This window comes from Tupaia chinensis, unplaced genomic scaffold (genome assembly GCF_000334495.1).
Source record: "Tupaia chinensis unplaced genomic scaffold, TupChi_1.0 Scaffold000606_1, whole genome shotgun sequence".
NCBI lineage: Eukaryota > Metazoa > Chordata > Mammalia > Scandentia > Tupaiidae > Tupaia > Tupaia belangeri.
Window position 1 is genome coordinate 1,286,486 of NW_006160124.1, and position 20,661 is coordinate 1,307,146.

A 20,661-nucleotide genomic window follows, 5' to 3' on the forward strand; every position below is an offset into this window, starting at 1 on the left:
CCTTTCCTCCCGCACATCCCACCCTCCCTGTCTCCCTGCCTTCTTTCTTTCCTTTCTCTCTTCCATCCTTGCTCTTCTCACCTAATTCTAGAAAAATTTCTTCCTATGTACTCTTTTATCAGATTTGGTATCAGACAAGAAATAGTGATTATCTCCGCACTGTATGACTGAAACTAATTGACTAAAGGATATAGAAACACAGTATATAGATGTAAATACCAGATATAGTAAAGAGGAGGGTCTGAAGAAGGACATTTAGAAGAAAAATAGGCAAAGCATTAATGGCACAAAGAAATGTGGTATTATCTGTTGAAGATATCTTGTAGTTTTATCAATTGTACTAGGGAGAAATGTTCACCTGTTGAAATATCCATTTTGTAAGCCAAATAATAATGTGATTGAATGCATAAAAGAAAATGAAATGAAAAAAAAATAAAGAAAAAAAATTAAAAAAAACAAACAAATTCTGGGGTGATTCTAAATAAATAGGGCTTACTGTCTGGCTGGATGTCCTTCTTTCTTATTGAGTTTCTTTCTTTAATGCCCTCCTGGGAAGCTTTTCAGAGCTTACTTTGAGCAAAATAACACCGTGGCTATAATTTATCATTAACCTTATTTTTTTCTTCAAAATCTTCATATCCTCTCAGGAATATATATTTTTTTCTATTTCACTTTTCTCTACCGTGTCAGGTGTCAATACCCTTCTCAATGGTGGACAGATTGATGTCTGACAAGAATGTCAGATATTGTAGATAATCAGAGCGTTTTTTTAAAAAATATTATTGTTGCACTTTAAAAAAATTTAGATCATGAAAAATAATCAAGAACCAAGTAGAAGTTAAAGTGCTAGCAATAGAACAATAGAAAAGAGAATATTCATAAGAAAACATATGCAACAACAATACTGAAGAGAGCTTAGTTCTTTTCCTGTTTATATTCTGTTTGTTTTCATTATAAATTTCAAAGCCTTTCCTGAAAGACTTCTATGACACAGTATAAAAATGAGCAATGGGTGACATTATAGGAAATGGAGTGTGTGTTTCTCTGAGCATCTGGCACAAGCATCTGTTGGAGATGGGACACTGCTCATTGTTCTTTTTCTATGTGGAAGGTCTAATTAAGTAGCAGACAACCCTAGAAGCCCCAGAGTGTAGTTTAAATCAGTATCTAAAGGTTTATATGTGCTCACAAACCTCTTAGATCAGTAATACTGCAGAGTGAATCTCAGCAAAACTAGTGCACACTTTCATGACTAGAATGTGCAGAAGTTGAGAGGACTTTTATGAGACATTATGGCTAACTCCAAGGCATGACAGAGAATGACTAAGCTAGAAGCAACTTCCATAAGTATATAAGATAAGGCAGCTATTTAAGGACGTTTAAACCAGCCTGGAAAAAGAGAGCTATTTACACTTTTCTGAAGAATCCCCAGTGAGTGAAATTTTGCATTAATATCCCACAACCTTTAGAATCAGGGTTCTTATTTGTCCATTTTCTAAATACCCTTGCTATCCTTTCCTCCTCCCTTCCTTCCTTTTACTTTTTCTCAATTTAGTCTCAAGTACTGATACTGAACCGTGACTCACTGTCAAATGCATATTTGATCCGTATATCTAATCGTCCTTCAATAATCGTCCTTGAATTAGCTCATCTCTAGTCTGAAGGATTTGTTTTCAGAGGTCTTTTTCATAGGTCAGTGTTCCTAATCTCTGTTTGTTCTAGTTTTTCTTAGTATACTTAGCTGCGAGACATCAGACAGATTAGACCAAAAGAGTCTCTTGATGTTCACAGAATGAAATAGTCTGTGTGCTTGCTCTCTTTCCAATGTATTATTCTCTTAGCAATTGGATTGAAAGTTTATTTTTATTTAAAATTCATCAAAGTGTCACTTTGATATATGGGGATATATTTTCTCTACAAATTAATATTACTGAAAATAAAACATTTTGGGATATTAAAAAAATTATAAACTGGACTCTGGACCAAAAAAGGAGAGAGATAAAGAAAAGTGGTAAGCATGTCTGAAATCATGGATCTGCATGGCTCCAGATCTGCAAATGGGCAGTGCTATCTAGGAATCTATCCTCTGGTAGTAACTGGGACTAAAAGTATAAAATTAAAGATAAAGAAAGAAATTGATTCACTTCATGAATCCGAGATCTAAGAGATAATCACCTCCAATACAGAAAAACAAGGTAAAATAGCATCCTATACACACTGTCTAGACTTGTATTTCTGCTATGGAAGTATAGAACTTGTGAAGTTATAGCACCTAGATACACCAGTGTTAAAGGAAACATTAGTTCATTATTAGATGTGTCGTATAGTCAAACTTTGTGAAAGACATTCCCAAATTTCTATTTCTAGACTTGTTTCTTAACTTGGAGTCTGCGGAAATTGAGGAGCTGCAGATAATTTCAAAATCACTAGACAGAGAAAAGTATACAGGAAATGAGATAAGAGGATAAGAATAGAGGAGGGGGGAACCCTCTAAAATTCCCAAACTCATAGAGACTAAATATCTGACAATATTAATATAAATACCTTAAATAGGTCATTTGATACTGGGAAAACTGTGAAGAAATAGCATACTAAGAAAAGTTAAATCAGCAGCCAAGGGAAAAGATGAACATTTACTCTAAATATAATCAGTTTAGAACAGTCTGATAAAATTTAAAATGAGGTGTTCAGGGTGTTCAAAGATAAAATAAATCACATTTAAAAAAATTGTATAGCAAATTAGGCTGATATGAACTAAGAAAAGGTGGAAATGAGAGAACAAAATAAATATATTTGAAATAAGTTGATATACTTATTAAAATGGCAAAAAATTAAGAAGTAGAAGAAACTAAACTGTACATAATATAGAAAAATAAATAGGAGTATATTATTAATGAAATTATCCAGGACACATCACAGATGAAAAAAAAAAAAAGAATCATGGAGGATGTTACAAAAATTCCAAAAATAAGCAGATAAAAGAAAAGAAAAACAGAAAATTAATATTTGAAGAAATAATATCTTAGAATATTCAAATGCCAAAGAAAGTATCTAATTTGATTTATCTCCTAGAATTCTGAGTAAGATTAAAAAGGGAAAACACATACACACACAAACATGTACATACAGAATAGTCAAACTGAAGACTATCAAGACTACTATCAAAATGAAAGTGAACATTTCAAAAGCTCCCAGAGATGGGAAAAAATAATGAGAAATAAACAGACCACAAACTTCTCTTCACCAATAGCAGATGTTGAATCAGTAAAATAATATTTTCAATATTTTGAGGAAAAACATTCATCAAGCTGGAAGTTTATGCCCAGCTAAGTGATCATTCGAGAGTAAAGGTAAAGGGTCAGCAGATGACGTAGTGGTTATATCACTGGAATCCTACATGGTTGACTATGGTTCACGTCCCAGACCTGGTGACTTGAAAATCATGCTGGAAGTGTGTGCATGGGTGCCCAAGATCCTGGGAGGAGAATGCAGGAGAAGGGATAGCAGCATGGCCACCTCCCTCAGGTGTGTGGGGGGATAGATTTCTCACTTTCTCTCTCTCTCTCCAGTGAGCACACATGACCCAAGACAAAAACCTCTAAAAAAACCCAAAAAATATAGTAAAGATAAATTAAATACAGACTGAGACATATAAACATTATATTAAAAATATATTTATATATTGCCAGAGGGCACATATACTCACCAGAGAGAGGGAGAGAAGAAAAGTGAGAAAGCAGCCTCCCTGGGGACTGGTCATATTGCAATTCCTTTTCCATCTCTCCTTCCTCCCGGGATTTTGGGGGCACGCACACAATGTACCCAGCTTGTTTTTCAAGCCACTAGGGCTGGGATTCACACTGTATGGTTGGCCATATGGGATCTAGTTACCTTAAATGCTAGGCCATGGGCTGGGCTAAAACACTGTTTTATGTTAATGAGAGAAACTAGTTAAAAAACCGTTAAGAATATACATCAGCTGGCAGTGATGGCCGAGTGTCAATGCAACATTCTGTGATGCTGGACTCACATGGTAAGATCCCAGAGTCATATCTGGTGGGCATCCAGTACATGTAGGGCTTATGTGCATTGCCTGTGATCCAGGCTGTCTGAGGCTGGGGATACGACACTGAGTCAAGGCTCTGTTTGTGATGCTTTTTTCACTCTTTCTCGCTCTCTATAGCTCTCTCTCTTGTGGACATAAAATAAAGAAATAAAAAATAACGTTAACTTAAAAATAAAAGAAAAATGAAGAGTAAGAAAGCTGCAGGATATACAGACTAATAACAGCATGATAATTGACAATATTTGTTGATAAACTTAATTTACTCTTGACTGTAAACATAATACTTCTTTTGCTGTACAAAGACAGAAGCAAGACTAAGAAAATATACAAAATCATGAGGATATTTAATTGGTACCCACTGAGGTATATATCATGCTGGGTAAAGTCTCTTCATAATCTAAATGATGTATAGTGATTTAAGCTGGGGATACGACACTGAGTCAAGGCTCTGTTTGTGATGCTTTTTTCACTCTTTCTCGCTCTCTATAGCTCTCTCTCTTGTGGACATAAAATAAAGAAATAAAAAATAACGTTAACTTAAAAATAAAAGAAAAATGAAGAGTAAGAAAGCTGCAGGATATACAGACTAATAACAGCATGATAATTGACAATATTTGTTGATAAACTTAATTTACTCTTGACTGTAAACATAATACTTCTTTTGCTGTACAAAGACAGAAGCAAGACTAAGAAAATATACAAAATCATGAGGATATTTAATTGGTACCCACTGAGGTATATATCATGCTGGGTAAAGTCTCTTCATAATCTAAATGATGTATAGTGATTTAATGTATGAATAATAATTTAAAAATAATAAAAATAAATAAAAAAATACAAAAAAGGTCTTTATACTAAAGAAGAGAATAGCTTGAATAACGTCAGCCATTAAGAATGCATGTTAAAAAGCAAAGGTATGCATAAAACTATTAGGAATAAAGTGAAGCATTTTCCAAAACATCTGGGAACTTAAAATCTTTAGGATACTTAAGATGTGACACTAATTTCTGGAGCCCACATCCAAAACATGATACTGTTTTTAATTGATTCATTTGACTGACTGTGAGTTCAGAGGCTTGTCTTTATGTTTTTCACTATAGTAGCTCTTGACCCCAGGTCCAGGAACTCAGGGTAGATGTCGCACCATTGCTAAATACATCACTCTCAGGTATACATTGAGGAGCTGGGGAAATGCTTATGGTTTGGGTTCCAAAGGCTCAGGGTACGCATCCTAAGTCAGACCTTGTCCATGTCTCAATTTATCATCAGATACCCCAACTGTAGCAGCAGTGCCAAAATGACAAATTACTTCTCTGGGTATTCATATCAACTCAGATTGTGTTTCCAGTATGCCTTGAAAACTATGGGCATTTTATTTTTCCTGGTGTATACTTACCCAAATAATGACCATAGGTACCTTTGTGGAAGGATTAAGGACATCTATCATGTTAGCTTTGCAGGGTCCTTCTTGCTTAAGGAAGCCAAGGGTTCCAGATATGAAAGGATTCTAATTAAAGTAAAGGCTTTCAGGTTTAAAAATGACTCCACTCTATAAGCTGGACAAAGTCTTGAGACCTATTGGACTTAACTCTTCTCAGCCTCACTGCTACCCATTTCTGCAGATGCTGAGTAGTACTCATGTCAGATGATCTGGTTTCCCCCCTAAGGTTGTTGTGGTTCTAGTTCCTCTCCTATTGTTGTGATTCTGTCAATGTGCATGCTAACTTTCTATAAATGAGGGCTTTTGAGCTGCAACTGCAGCTGACTTCTATTTTTCAGGATAGTGTTTTATAATCCATTCTATCAGTAAGCTAAGTTCTCTAAAGGTCTTTCTCACCCTCAACTCTGGTCTAGAGAGAAGAACCTTCAATAAACTGTTTATTATTTAAGGTTGTGCATCTGTCTCCAGCAGAATCCCCCTCTGTCATCCTGGAAAGCAAAATCATCTGGTGGATGTTCTGAACATGCAAAGTATCTTTCTTCAAGAATGTCAGTTATCTGACAGTTATTTCTCCCACTATCCAGCAATTAAATTTAATTTAAAAGGATTTCTCTTCACTTTCTTCAGGTTAAAAAGAATCATCTCCTGAGGTCTTTGTTTGTTTAAAATTCTGTATCTTAAGAGGGCACTACAAAGTCTGTAAACTTTCTTATCCATATTTTTGTTCTGGACTTCTTAAGCAAGATCTCTTAGGATCTATTGTCATGTATACTTGTGCAGCTCCTGCAAGTGCATACTAGACAGATTTTGTGGTCCTTTTGGGATGGAAGACCTTTGTTCCCTATAAACCCAGTATGACCTCAACTAGTCTATGCCATGCCTTAACTCTTTCTTATTTTTATTTTTTTGTATTTTTTATTTTAATTTCTTTTATGCATTCAATCACATATGTCACTTAGCTTGCAAAGTGAATATTCAAACATGGTATATATTTCTCACCAGTCCAGTTGAGAATACTATATGTGTTATCTTCAACAGATAATAACCCAATTCTTTGTCCCATAAATGCCTTACCTCTCTATTTTTTTCCTTAATGTCTTTCCTCCAATTCTCATCCTTCACCCACCATCTTCCCACACTGCATCTGGTAGCTTTCTTTGTTTCTGTATCCTCTAGACATTAAGTTTAGGCCATAGAGTGTGGACACTTAGTATATGCTAAGTGGAGACATATGGTGTCTGTCTTTCATAGCTTGGCTTGCTCTTCTCAGCAGTCAATCTTCCATATTCATCCACTTTCTGTCAAAAGCCAGGGTCTTGCTTTTGATGGCTCTGTAGTATTCTATAGAATATATGTGCCACATTTTTTCAGTTCATTCCTCTGTTCATGGGCATTTTGATTGGTTCCATGTCTTAGCAATTGTGAATCATTCTGCATTTCCAACTAAGGATTCTTCTATCCTTTGGGTATATACCAAGAAGTGGGATTGCTGGATCTTATGGTAGTTCTATTTGTAGATCTTTAGGGAATCTCCATATTATTCTCCACAGTGGCTGAACCAGTTTGCATTCCCACCAGCAGTGTAGGAGAGTTTCCCTTTTATCACACCCCTACCAGCACTTATCATTTTTTTTTTTAATCTTAGTCATTCTGACTGGGTTTAGATGGTATCTCATTTTGGTTTTGATCTGCATCTCCCTTGTTTTTTTTTTGTTTTTGTTTTTTTTTTTAAAAGATTTTTGCTATAGGGTGAGTGCTCGCCAGACAGACACAGAGAGACAGAGAGATAGAAAGTGAGAAATCACCCCCAGAGGGGATGGCCACACTGCAATCCCTTCTCCTCCATTCTCCTCTCGGGATCTTGGGCACTCACGCACACGCGCCCAGCGTGAGTTTTAAACCACCAGGTCCGGGCCGCGAACTGTGATCAACTACGTGGAAGTCCAGCGACATAGCCATTATGGTAACTGCTGGTCCCAATCTGCATCTCTCTTAAAATCAGGGGTATTGAGCATTTTTCATATGCCTTTTAGGTGTTTGTATGTCTTTCTTAGAGCGTTTTCTTCAACTCATTCTCCCATCTTTTAATTGGGTTGATCATGTTTTTTTTTAGGAAAGCTGCTTGAGTACCATGTGTTCTGGTTATCAGTCCCTTATCCAATGCATAGTTTACAAAAATATTTTCCCATTCGGAGGACTATTGATTCACACTAATTACTGTGTCTTTTGCCATGTAGAAACTTCTTAATTTGTTGTAATCCCACTTGTCTATTTTTTGGATTATTGACTGAGCTTTGGGGTCTTATTTAAGAAGTTTTTGCCTACTCGAATGTCTCCCAGAGTATCCTTAGTGTTTTCCAGCAGTAGTTTTATAGCTTGTGGTCTTAGGTTTAGATCTTTGATCCACTTTGAGTTGATTTTTGCCAATAGTGAATCTTCAGCATTCTGACTGCAGTTGGCTGGTATCTTATTGTGGTTTTGATCTGCATCTCCCTCGTAATGAGGGATGTGAACATTTTTTCACAAGCTTTTTGACTGTTCATATATCTTCCTTAGAGAGTTGTTTATTCAACTCATTTTCCCATCTTTAAATTGAGTTCATAATTTTCTTCCAGGTAATCTGCTTTTGTTCCCTGTGTATTCTGGTTATCAGTCCCTTATCTGAGGCGCAGTTAACAAAAATTCTCTCCTATTCCAAGGGTTGTTGATTTCTGTGTCCTTTGCTGTGTAGAAACTTCTTAATTGGATGTTATCCCCCCTCTCTGTTTTGGGGATTATTGCCTGTACTTTGCAGATTTTGCTTAAGAAGTCTTTGGCTACCCCAATGTCTTCCAAAGTTTTCCCAGCAATTTTATAGTTTGTGGTCTTAGGTTTAGATCTTTGATCCATTTTGAGTTAATTTTTGTTAATGGTGACAGGGATTCAGATTAATCTTTCTGAAGGTGGATACCCAGTCTTGCCAGCACCATTTGCTAAAGAGGTTTTCCTTTCCCCCCTGGTTTGACTGGTACCCTTTATAAAAAATCAGTTGGCTGTATGTTTGGCAGTTGATTTCTGGGGTCTTTATTCTGTTCCATTGGTCCACCTGTTTCTGCCCCAATACCATGCTGTTTTGATTATCACAGCTTTATAGTATATTTTTGAGTCAGGGAGTGAGAAACTGGCCACTGCACTCTTCTTGCACAGGATTGATTTAGCAATACGAGGTCTTTTATCATTCTAGACAAATTGAATGACTGTCTTTTTTAGTTCTGTGAAGAATATCTCTGGCACTTTCATTTAGATTTTGTTAAATATGTCTATTAATTTGGGTAGTATTGCCATTTTGATTATATGAATTCTTCCAATCCAGGATCATGGGATGTCCTTCAACTTTTTTTGTGTCATCCTCAATTTCTTTTTTTAGCTTCTCATAGTTATCCTTGTAGAGATCTTTAACTTCTTCAGTTAGATTTATTCCTAGGTATCTTATATTTTTTGTAGCTATGATAAATGTAGTTACTTTTTTCTGTTCTATCACAGAAAAAGGTATTCCATGCAAATGGGAACCAAAAAAAAAGAGCTGGAGTTGCGATACTAATTTCTGCCAAATTAGATTTTAAACCAAAAACTGTATGAAGAGACAAAGAAGATCACTATATAGTAGTAAAAGGCTAATCCATTAAGAAGATATAACACTTATAAATATCTATGCATCTAACCCAGGAGCACCCAAATACATGAAGGAAAGACTGTTAGATCTAAAAGGAGAGATAGACTCCAACACACTAATTATTGGAGACCTCAATAACCCACTATCTCCTCTGTACATATCATCTAGACAAAAAATAAATGAAGTGATAAAGGATCAAAATGATACCATCAATCAAATGTACTTAAAAGACATGACTTAACCCTAGCTATATGGCTATTAGTCAGGAAGGGAGATTGGGAAAAATCTGTTACCTTGAGGGGAACAGGCTTCTGAATTTTTCTCTAACAAGGGGAAATGCTAGTTTTTAATAGAAGTCAACCATTTCTGCAAGCTCAGAGAATTGTGAGGAATCTTGGATTTTAAAATATTTCTCCCAGATGTTTCCAGTCTGTGTATAATGTTCCTAGGTTTCCCAGCCAGGATTTGTATCTTGATCTGACTTGACCATTTAACCTTTTGAAACTCCATCACCCAAACTATTATCTCCTGGAGTTGGTCTTTTACTGAGGATACAGTCAACTTTCTGCACAGCTGATATAAGAGACGAAAGCTTTCTTTGCTACCAAACAGGTTCTATGGCTTTTATAACTGGTTTTAAAATGTATTATTACTACCTTCAGCATTTCATTATCTTTCTTTTCAGTATCAGTGAAGTTTAAAGATAACTATCCAATTCTGTTACAATTATGTTCTCCATAAGTTTCAAATACATGATACATTGTACCAGATAACACATTCTCCTTGACCAGGGACACAGGACAATAGAACAGAAACTCATTCAGGCAGTGAGTGATCAGCTTCAAAATGCCAAAATATCGTTTAGTCTTTCAGACCATACCTAAAATTTATCACTAGGGAGCTAAGATATTTCCAAAAGGTATTTTGTAAGAATTATTTTACAAAACATATTTGAATTTTATAAAACTTTAAGTGTTGTGCTTTCCTGTCTACTGAAATAAGTAATCGGTCTGCAAATTCTGAAGATGGAAAAATGGGATTTGCATAGCAGTCAGGTTAGGTCCTTTACGGTATCTGTCTACCCTGCTAATGTTCTCAAAGGAACTAGGTACTTTAAAGAAGGATTTGGGCCTTTTGTTTGTTTCTTTACTCTGCTTGCTTCCTATCCCAAAGGTGATGATTAGAAATGGAATCACTTTATGGTTTAAAATTTAGACATTGTTGAAAAAAACACTGAAGACTGCCAGTAGAGACATTCTATGTCCTGTTTGAAATGAAAAAAGACATTTTTGAAATATGTTAGGTGTTTTGGCTGAGTCACAATTTTCAAACAGCAGGTGATCTTTGCTACAGTTTACAGAAGGTCTTTAAAATGGAGTCTGGAGTTTTATTTTCTATATCTTGCATGTGGATAGCTAAATTGCAGTTTTCTAACTGAAAGCATTAGTTGGTCTCCTTTTTACCATTTTGACATTTAAAAGGGGACTTTAGGTTTTTTAGTCATTAAAAAATGGAATACTAAAGGCAGAACGTTTCCAGAAAGTTATTTTTTAGACTAACAAATTGTATCTTCTGTGATTAACATTAAGTCTATTAAAAGATTCAAAGATCTGCAAATTAGTTTTTCCATTAGTTCCCCATAGTCTTGATGAGAGGACAATGATTATTAATAGCAATAAAGAAATAATAATTTATTAACACATACCATGACCCAAACTATATTGAGATGATATACATTTGATTTTTTTAAGAGAGATGTTTGCTATAGAGTGTATATAATCAGCAGAAAGACAGACAGAAAGCAAGAAATCATGCCCTCCATGGGGAATGGCCATACACAATCCCTTCTCCTCTATTCTCCCATTCTCCTCTTGGGGTTTTAGGTACACAGGTACACATGCACACATGCCCAGCATGAGTTTCAAACCACCAGTTCTGGGATTTGAACCACAGTCAAGTATGTGGGAATTCAGTGACATAACCATTATACCATTTGCTGGTCCTGCATTTAATTTTATTTACACTAGAGGACACTGAGACTTAGATAGTATAAGTATTGAACTTGTGGTCATTCAGGTAGGAAGAGGTGGTATTTGACCTGAACCCAGCTCAGTACAGCTTAAATCCAGTGTTCTTAAACACTATGCTATAATATTCCACATAACACTACGGCCTTTTTTAAGTTTTCAGTTCCTAACAAAAAAATATGACACTTCAGAAATTCTCAATAATTTGTGAATTATTGTGATGTGTACAAAATAAGTGCTTTTAGAATTAAATGAAAGTGTAGTTCTAGGCAATGATCATTAAATACAATTACATAAAGAGAATTATTTGGCTATAATAAGCATATTTTAAAGAGCTCTTTCTCCACTTACCTTTTAATGTTTTCTTTTTTTGGATAGATTTTCGCTATGGGGCGTGTGCGCTCGCCAGACAGACAGAGAGAGGCATAGAGACAGAAAGCGAGAAATTACCCCCCAGGGGGGATGGTCACGCCGCAATCTCTTCTCCTCCATTCTCCTCTGGGGATCTTGGGCACGTACGCACATGCGCCCGGCGTGAGTTTCAAGCCACTGGGTTCGGGACGTGAACCGTGGTCGACTACGTGGGAGTCCAGCGAAATAGCCATTACACTAACTGCTGGTTCCCAACCTTTTATTGTTTTCTTAAGATTTTGTTTTCTTAATGTTTATTGATATAACTGACATATAATAAAGTGATGCTATTAAAGAAAGAGCATCATCTGATAAATTTTGACTTAAGAATATACTCATGAGACCATGACTGCAATCAAGAAATGAGCATATCTACAATTTGAAAAAGTACCTGGACTACTTCATATTCCCTTGACTCTACTACCTTCCTAATCCCAGACAAATGTTAATCTTTCCATCATTATAGATTAGTTGGCATATCTAGAACTTTATACAAATTTTATTTTTGTTTGGTTTTTTTTTTTTTTTTTTTGAGAGTTTTTTGCTATAGGGCACATGTGCTTCGCCAGAGAGACAGAGAGACAGAAAGCAAGAAATCATCCCCCAGGGGGGAGGGTCACGCCACAATCCCTTCTCCTTTATTCTCCTCTCGGGACCCTGGGCAAGCATACACACGCGCCTGGCGTGAGTTTAAACCATTGAGTCTGGAACGTGAACCACGGTTGACTACATGGGAGTCCAGCGATATAGCCATTATGCTAACTGCTGGTCCCTGGCCTGGATTCTTGTATTTAGTTTAATAATTTGGAGATTCATCCAGGTTACTTCATGTAACTTTATTTCTTTTTATTGCCGAATAATATTCTATTGTGTAGATGTGTCACAATCTTCTCTTTCCTTTCCTTTCCTTTCCTTTCCTTTCCTTTCCTTTCCTTTTCTTTTCTTTTCTTTTCTTTTCTTTTCTTTTCTTTTCTTTTCTTTTCTTTTCTTTTCTTTTCTTTTCTTTTCTTTTCTTTTCTTTTTCCATGGAGTGCATGAGTTCGCCAGCAAGGTAAGAAGAGAGAGAGAAAGAAAGTAAAAGTGAGAAATCAACCCCCAAGAGGAATGGCCACTTTGCAATCTCTTCTCCTCCGTTCTCTTCTCAGGATTTTGGGTGCAAATGCAAATGTGCCTGGTGTCTTTCAAGTCACTGGTTCCAGTACTCAAACTGCATAGTCATCCATGTGGGATCCAGGCACCTTAACCACAATGCCACTGATTGGCCCAATGTACCACAATTTATTTATCATTTTACCTATCAATGGACACATGTTTTTTTTTCTAGTGTTGGCTATTACAAATCAAGATGCAATAACATCTGTGTACACCATATTGATAAATGCTTTCTTTTTCTCGGGTATATCCCTGAGAGTTAAATGACTGAATAACAATTTTAACTTCTTTTAAAAACTGCCAGATTATTTTTCAAGTGATGATACCGTTTACATTCCTAATAATTGTGTTTGAGAACTCTAGTTTCTCTATACCCTCAGCAATACCTGACATGGTCAGGCTTTTAAATTTTGATATTTTAATGTGCATATATTGTTATTTTAAAGTTCTTTTAATTTTGAATTTCCTAATGAATTATGCAGGAGTATTTTTTCAGCTAATAATTTGTCATGTATTTTTCTTTAGTAAAGTATATGTGCAAATTTTTGCCTATTAAAAATAGTTTCGCTTTCTTGTTTATAGTTTTTGAGAGTTCTGAAAATATTCTGTTAACATAAATTTCACTGTATATGAGCTTTTCAAATATTGTTTCCAGTATATGGTTTGCCTTTTTATTCTTTCAATAGTTTCTTTCAAAATTTCTAAGCTTCTAATTTGGATAAAATTCTTATCAGTTTGTTCGGTAGAATGTGCATTATGTGTCATAACTAAGAAATCTTTTCTTGAACCATGGAAGCAAATACGTTGTTCTAGATTTTTTTTTCTAGAAATTTTATAATTTTAGGTTTATATCTTTGTCTGAGATACAATTTGAGTTAACTTTCAAATAATACATAATCAAATTCATTTTTATGTATATATACTCAATTGTTCCAGCATCATTTGTTGAAATCTTTATCTCTTTTTTTATTTTTTATTTTTCCATGGTGAAAAAGTGTGTATTTAGAATTAGCCAGCTGGACTCGCTTTAGTTGATCCCAATTTTGTTAGTAACACCCAAAGCATCATAATCAGGAGCCAGTTGCACATATGCCTTCTCTCCATCAGGCCTGATTAGAGTGTTGACCTTGGCCACATCCATATCATAGAGCTTCTTCCCAGCCTGTTTGATCTGGTGCTTGTTGGTCTCGACATCCATGATGAACACAAATGTGTTGTTGTCTTCTATCTTCTTCATGACAGACTCTGTTGTCAGGGAGAACTTGATGATGGCATAGTGGTCAAGCTTGTTTCTCCTGGGGGTGCTCTTCCAAGGATATTTAGGCTGCCTCAGCAGCCAGAGAGTAATAGGCCTCCGGAACGTGGGTGATGTATGGATCTTATTTTTTTGTGGCTGTGGATGCCTTTCAGCACTGCCTTCTTGGCCTTTGAAGCCTTTGCTTTAGCTTCAGCTTTGGGAGGGGCAGGAGCTTCCTTCTTCACTTTGACCACTTTCTTTATTAAGTTGCTACTGTACCTATATTGAAAGTTATTTGTCCTTATATGTGTGGGTCTTTTTCTATACTCTTTGTTCTATTGTATTTAGCTATTTATCTGCATTTACTCCAATGCAATAGTGTCTTTACTATATAGCTTTTTAGTAGGTCTTCAAACTATATAGTACCATTTCTTCAGTTTTGTTCTATTTCAGAGTTTTTAAGGCTATTCTGTATCCTTTGCTTTTCCATATGGATTATAAAATTAGTTTATCTATTTCCACAAAAATGCCTTTTGAAATTTTGACTGGGACTTAATGGAACTTATAGATCAATTTGGGAGAATTGACATCTTAATAATGAGTCTAATGAGTTATGAATATATGAATAATCTCTTCATTTATATAGGTCTTTTAGCAACATTTTGTAAATTTCATATAGACATTCACATTAATGTGTCAGTATTTAATATAGTTTTATATTCTTGCTGACTTCCATTGTATTGGGCTATCTGTGATCTTTGTTCTATATCATTAAATTATTTACCTATTCTCTTGTCAATAAAAAATTGTCTTAATTACTATAATTCTATGGTAAATATTAAATTTGGGTAGTGACAGTCTCTTTCTCTTTTGGATTTTTTCACTATTATAGGTCTTTTGCTTCTCTATATGAACTTTAGAATCGTTTTGTTCTTAACCACAAAATAACTTGCTGGAGTTTTGATTGTTATTCTGTAGAATCTAAGGATCAACTGAGAGAAACTGATACTGTAACAATGTTGAACATTCCTATTCATGAACAAGAACTATCTCTTCATTTATTTAGATCTTTTATTTATTTTTTTTTTAATTTTATTTTTTCATTCATTTATTTTAATTTGACCAGAAAGAGAGAGAGAGAGAGAGAGAGAGAGAGAGAGAGAGAGAGAGAAAGAGCAAGCAAGCCACCAGGTCCAGGACTTGAACTGTGGTCATCCATGTGGGAGTGTCCAGCACCTCAACCACCATGCCACCTGCTGGTCCCAATCTTTGATTTATTTTTATCAAAGTTTCAGGATTTGTTATATATATCTTGTATCTATTTTTTTAGATTTTTACCTTGTCTTCTTTGTCCTAAAGCAAAAATCAAGAGATTTAGTGATTTATTCTTTAATAAGGGAATTTATACCTATTTTTGAGGAACTAATGGAGTCTTAAACCCGAGTCTAGATAAATTCCAAATGGAACAATTGCAATCTGATTGCTGTAATTATAAGTTTACTCATTCATTTCCCCACTCATTCAATCTTTTAATATATTTAAGTTTCTACTATAAACTAGGCCCTTAGCTAGACTTTGGTGATACAGTAATGAATAATAATTATAATAATAATGGTATAATTATCAAAATATCTATTTTGATGATAATGGAAAAAAATAAAAGTGAGCTTCAGGCAAAGTAATGTAGTCATATTTAGAATGCTTATCTTGGTGTCCATCCATGTTATCGTTTTTGACTTTTATATGGATGAATTATTCTGTGGCTCATTCTTTTTTTCTTTGAGGGAGGTTTTTGCCATAGGGCATATGTGCTCAGTGGAAAGATACAGAAACAGACAGACAGAAAGTGAGAATTCATCCCCTCAACCCCCAGGAAGATGGCCATGCTGTAATCCCTTCTTTATTCTCCTCTCAGGATTTTGGGCAGCATGTACACATGCCCAGCATAAGTTTCAAACCATTGAATCCAGCATTTGACCAGCAGTCACCCACATGGGAGTCCAGCACTTGAACTACCACACAACCTGCTGGGCCCTTGTGGCTCATTCTTGAGAGCTTCATCTCCAGCACATGCTAAATAATACATTTATGAAGTTTAAATGAATAATCTTATTTTTTGTCAGTGAACATCTAATCCCAAAAGAGGTTATATTAATTACAGGTGTTTTAAAGATCATGGAAATGTCTAGACTAAAGAAATGATTTATTGGGACCATCAGATGGTGTAACAGTTATGTTGCTGGACTTCCACATAGTTGACTATAGATCAAGTCCTGGACCTGGTGGCTTAAAACTCACATGTGTGTGCATGTGCGTGTGTGTGTGTGTGTGTGTGTGTGTGTATATCCATAATCCCGAGAATAGAATGGAGAAGATGGGATTATGGCATGGCTATCTCCCTGGGAGGAGGGGGGAATTACTCACTTTCTGTCTCTCTATCTTTTTGGTGAGCACATGCCCCCTATAGCAAAAATCTCTCTCTAAAATAATAATATTCTATCAATAATAGAATTTAAGGTAGCTAGATAGAAAAGATAATTGGGAGGAGGGAGGTGATATTCTGGTACAAGTCTAGCTCAACTTTTCTCAGGAATGACATATTTTGAGTGCATTATAGGTACTAGGATCTATGTACAATGTAACCTGTGTAAGGTTCCAGGAGTCATGTAAAAGAGTATGGAACAATTTTAGGATCATTAAATTAGCACAACCTCAAAAAATTATTCTTTTATGACACATAATATGCTATAGAAGTTAGGTGAGATTATAATCTAAGCAAGCCTCAGTGAGGAAAATAAAAAGGACCAGAGATACTCTTAAAACTACAAAATGTTTAAAACTTGTTCAATCTTCTCCCACTTCCATTATTCTTTCATTACTCTGGACAAGTGGGGAGGTCCCTGATGTAATATTTATAATACTCACAATGTTCAGTTTAGTGCATTACAGAGAAAAAGTACCTATGCCTTCCATGTCACTATGACTAGTACCCATCAGGGGATGCCTGAGATTTCAGGCATAATGTAATTACTTGATAAACAAAGGGAACAAGTGAAAAACACTATTAAAAAAATGAAATAAAGCAAAATAAATTTATGTTTATTTACAGACTTTGTGCCCAGACATTGTGGGATAAACCAGATATTCGCTTTTCACTTTTCCGTCAGTGTATATATCTGATTTTTTTCTTTCTTCCTTTTTTTTTTTTGCCATAGGGATCATGCATTTGTCAGAGACCGAGAGATTGAGAGGAAGGGAAAGTGAGAAATCACCCTTGGGGGATGGCCAGACCACAATACCCTTTCCCCTTTCAGCAATCCCCTTTCCTCTTGGGATTTTTGGCACACATGTGCACATTCCTCACATGATTTTTAAGCTGCCAGGTTCAGAACTTGAACTGCACAGCCAACCCATGGGACATAATGCCTTATTTTTAACCTCTATGTCACCTGCTGGACTCATATATCTGATTATGTGTATGTATATATATATATATATATATATATATATATATATATATATATATATATATATAAAGTATGTATGTATATGTATATATACACATATATACATACTTAATAAATGTTAAAACAATCTTATAAAGTACTATTAAAATTACCATTTAAAATGGAGGAAACAAAATCAGAGTCTAAAAGGAGTCTTCAGAAACTTGATGGAAAATGTGTGTTATGAGAAAAATATGTATATATGGATTTTGTAACTTTTTTTTGTTGTTTTTTAGGTTTTTGCCATTGGGCATATGTGCTCACCAGTAGAGCAAGAGTATGAGAAATGAAAAATCACCCCCAGGGGGGATAGCCATGTTGTAATCCCTTCCCCTTCACTTTCCTCCTGAGATTGTAATCACCCATGCACCCTGCACCCAGCATGATTTTCAAGTCACTGGGTCTGAGATTTGAGTCGTGGTCGATCATGTGGGAGTCCAGCACCTTAACCAATATGCCACCTGCTGACCCAAATACACTTGTACTGTAATTCTATTCTTTTATTGTTTGAAGTCCCCTTCACATACGTATGTGTATATATAACATGTACATACAAATGTTTTTAAAGAAAATGTATGTCTTTCTTTCTCTCTCTTTCTCTCTCTCTCTCTCTCTCTCTCTCTCTTTCTATGTGTGTGTGTGTGGATACATAGATATATCTTAAAGAAAAAGAAAGGGTATCTTCAAAGGGGATCTCTAAGCTGTAATGTATTTGACCATTTGAGAAGTCAGGGAGATTTATACAGTCAGAGGCCTGTTTATATTCAGAGAAATAAAAGAAGTTGAAAGCCTTAATTATAAAAGTACAGTGACCAGCTAGTAAATTAATACTCTGCCATGTAAATGAATTGTGTGCGCACACCTAGAGAACATAATACTGAAGAAAATAGGTCAGTTTTTTTGATCAACTACTTCACTTTGAAGATTTTTTTTGAAGCTTTATACAAAGTAACCAACTGAATTAATCTTCTTACCCCAATAACCTTATGTGTTGAAGATTAACTGCAAAGAATAGTTAACACGTAGGAAAACGATGCCCCTGTAAGTACAGGACAATTTCAGAAGAATCATCTGCAGGGACTAAGAAAGGTGGCAGCACAATGAAGACCTCCACGTTCATCTGGCAACCACCTTGACAGCTTCATTAAACATTTCATTCCACCTCACTGACATGCAACTGATTTCCTCTGAGGTTGCCGGAAACCATTAGGTTCTCATCAAAGGGAACTTGATCTCCTGCCCAGTTCGCTACCTGCTGCTTCTACCCTTTGTAATACTCCTACTTACATGGGAATTGATTCATTTTGAAGAAACATTTTGCCTGGAAAAATTTCTAATTTATGGCCAGAGAGAAGGAAAAACTTCTCATAGATTTATTTCATGAGCCACTCAAAATAAGAAGACATAGCTGTATAAGATGCCGTACTATAGGGACACAATTTAACCTAGAGCCAGGTTATTGGTTTGGCACTATAGCTTAGGGTGGGCATCTCTCTATGAGGCACAACCACTAGTAGGAAACCCTGATGTCTCTGCTGGAGGAAGCCTGGGTGCTATAGCTATTTCTTAAATTTCCAGCATGTGAGACTCAGAGAGGCTTTGTGCAGCTGCTCAGATGCCCTGAAATTGGGCAATAGAACTTGTCTGAGCTGCGCTGCTGTGTTCTCCTCAAAGGAGAATGCCTCATTCCCATGGTGTGTTGCATTCTGCAATGGTATACAACAGTCTCCTTTTATACTCTCAATTATCCCCATGTTATTTATGACAAAATATTTTTCTTTTTTTTTTTCTTGCAGTCCTACCTCCCAAGAAGTTTCATTGCCTGAGCCCTAACATGGCTTTACATTTATTTTTTTCTTTGTGCAATTTCTTAGTCCTTCATTTTAGTGGCAAATAGATATAGTTTAGATTATCCACCTCCTGTAGTGGCTGTCTCTGATGGCGTTGTCTCTGATGACTGATGGTGGCAACCTTGGTTTATGGTCCATTGTAATCACTGCTTCTTCACTTCAAATGATGTGATGTAACATGACAAACTTTGTTGCACTGTAATTGTGAATGATAGCCGATGTTTTCTGACTTCGCCTGTGGATAAACTGCTGATTTAGTCTGCTATTCTGTTTCTGACAACTGAATTCCATGACAGGTAGTTTATAAGGAATAGAGGTTTAATTAGCTCATAGTTTTGAAGGATCAAAATCATGTGGTGAGGGTTTTCTATTGATGGGGGCTCTGTAGAATCTTGAGGTGGTTCAGGGCCTCACATAGCAATAGCTTGCCTCCACATGCCTGTTTCTGTGGTCTCTATCTTTCTTACAAATCCATCAGGATTCAATCTCAGGATCCCACCCTGAGGACCTTTATCCTAATCACCTTCCAAAGGCCTCAGTGTTCAACACCTACTCAGATTAAGTCTCCACTCTGCTTAATTCTGTCACAAAAGGACCCAAATCTCAATACATAAAGTTTGGAGAGACATGTTCAAACTATAGGAATTACTGTCTTTTTATAAAGATAATGCTAGTTTTCTTTCTAACATGGGACTGCTGTGACCATGTTTTTAAGAATTCAGGAAAAGAAATTCAGGATGATCATAACACCAATGCTAGCATGACCCAGGTTTCTGTGATAAATGATAAAAGAACTGTGTTATTGTAATGACAGATGGATGGCCACACATAACTGTATTAGGGAGACTGCAAAACTAGAACATTTATAATTGGCCATGGTGCAGAAGGAGAGATAGAAATGCACATGGAGATTGAATTTCATGTCTTGGATGTTTTAGTCAAGTGTCAATACATCTAAAAAACAAAGTGTTTTATCACCTGAAAAGATGTCAGTGCTTGGTTGGAAATAGTGGCTGCTCAAATAGTTTGGGAATACCACACTAATGAACCTGCGTTATCATATCATTCCCTTGATTAATTTATAAAACTTAGCAAAGTTATAATATTTGATTAAGAGATTGCTACTAAAATACCCTTGGAATAAGAAAAATTTTTTTAAGAGAATTTTTTTTTTTTTTGGAGAGGTTTTTTTTGCTATAGGGCGCGTGCGCTCACTGGACAGAGAGAGACATAGAGATAGAAAGCGAGAAATCACCCCCCCGGGGGGATGGTCACGCCGCAATCCCTTCTCCTCCATTCTCCTCTCGGGATCTTGTGCA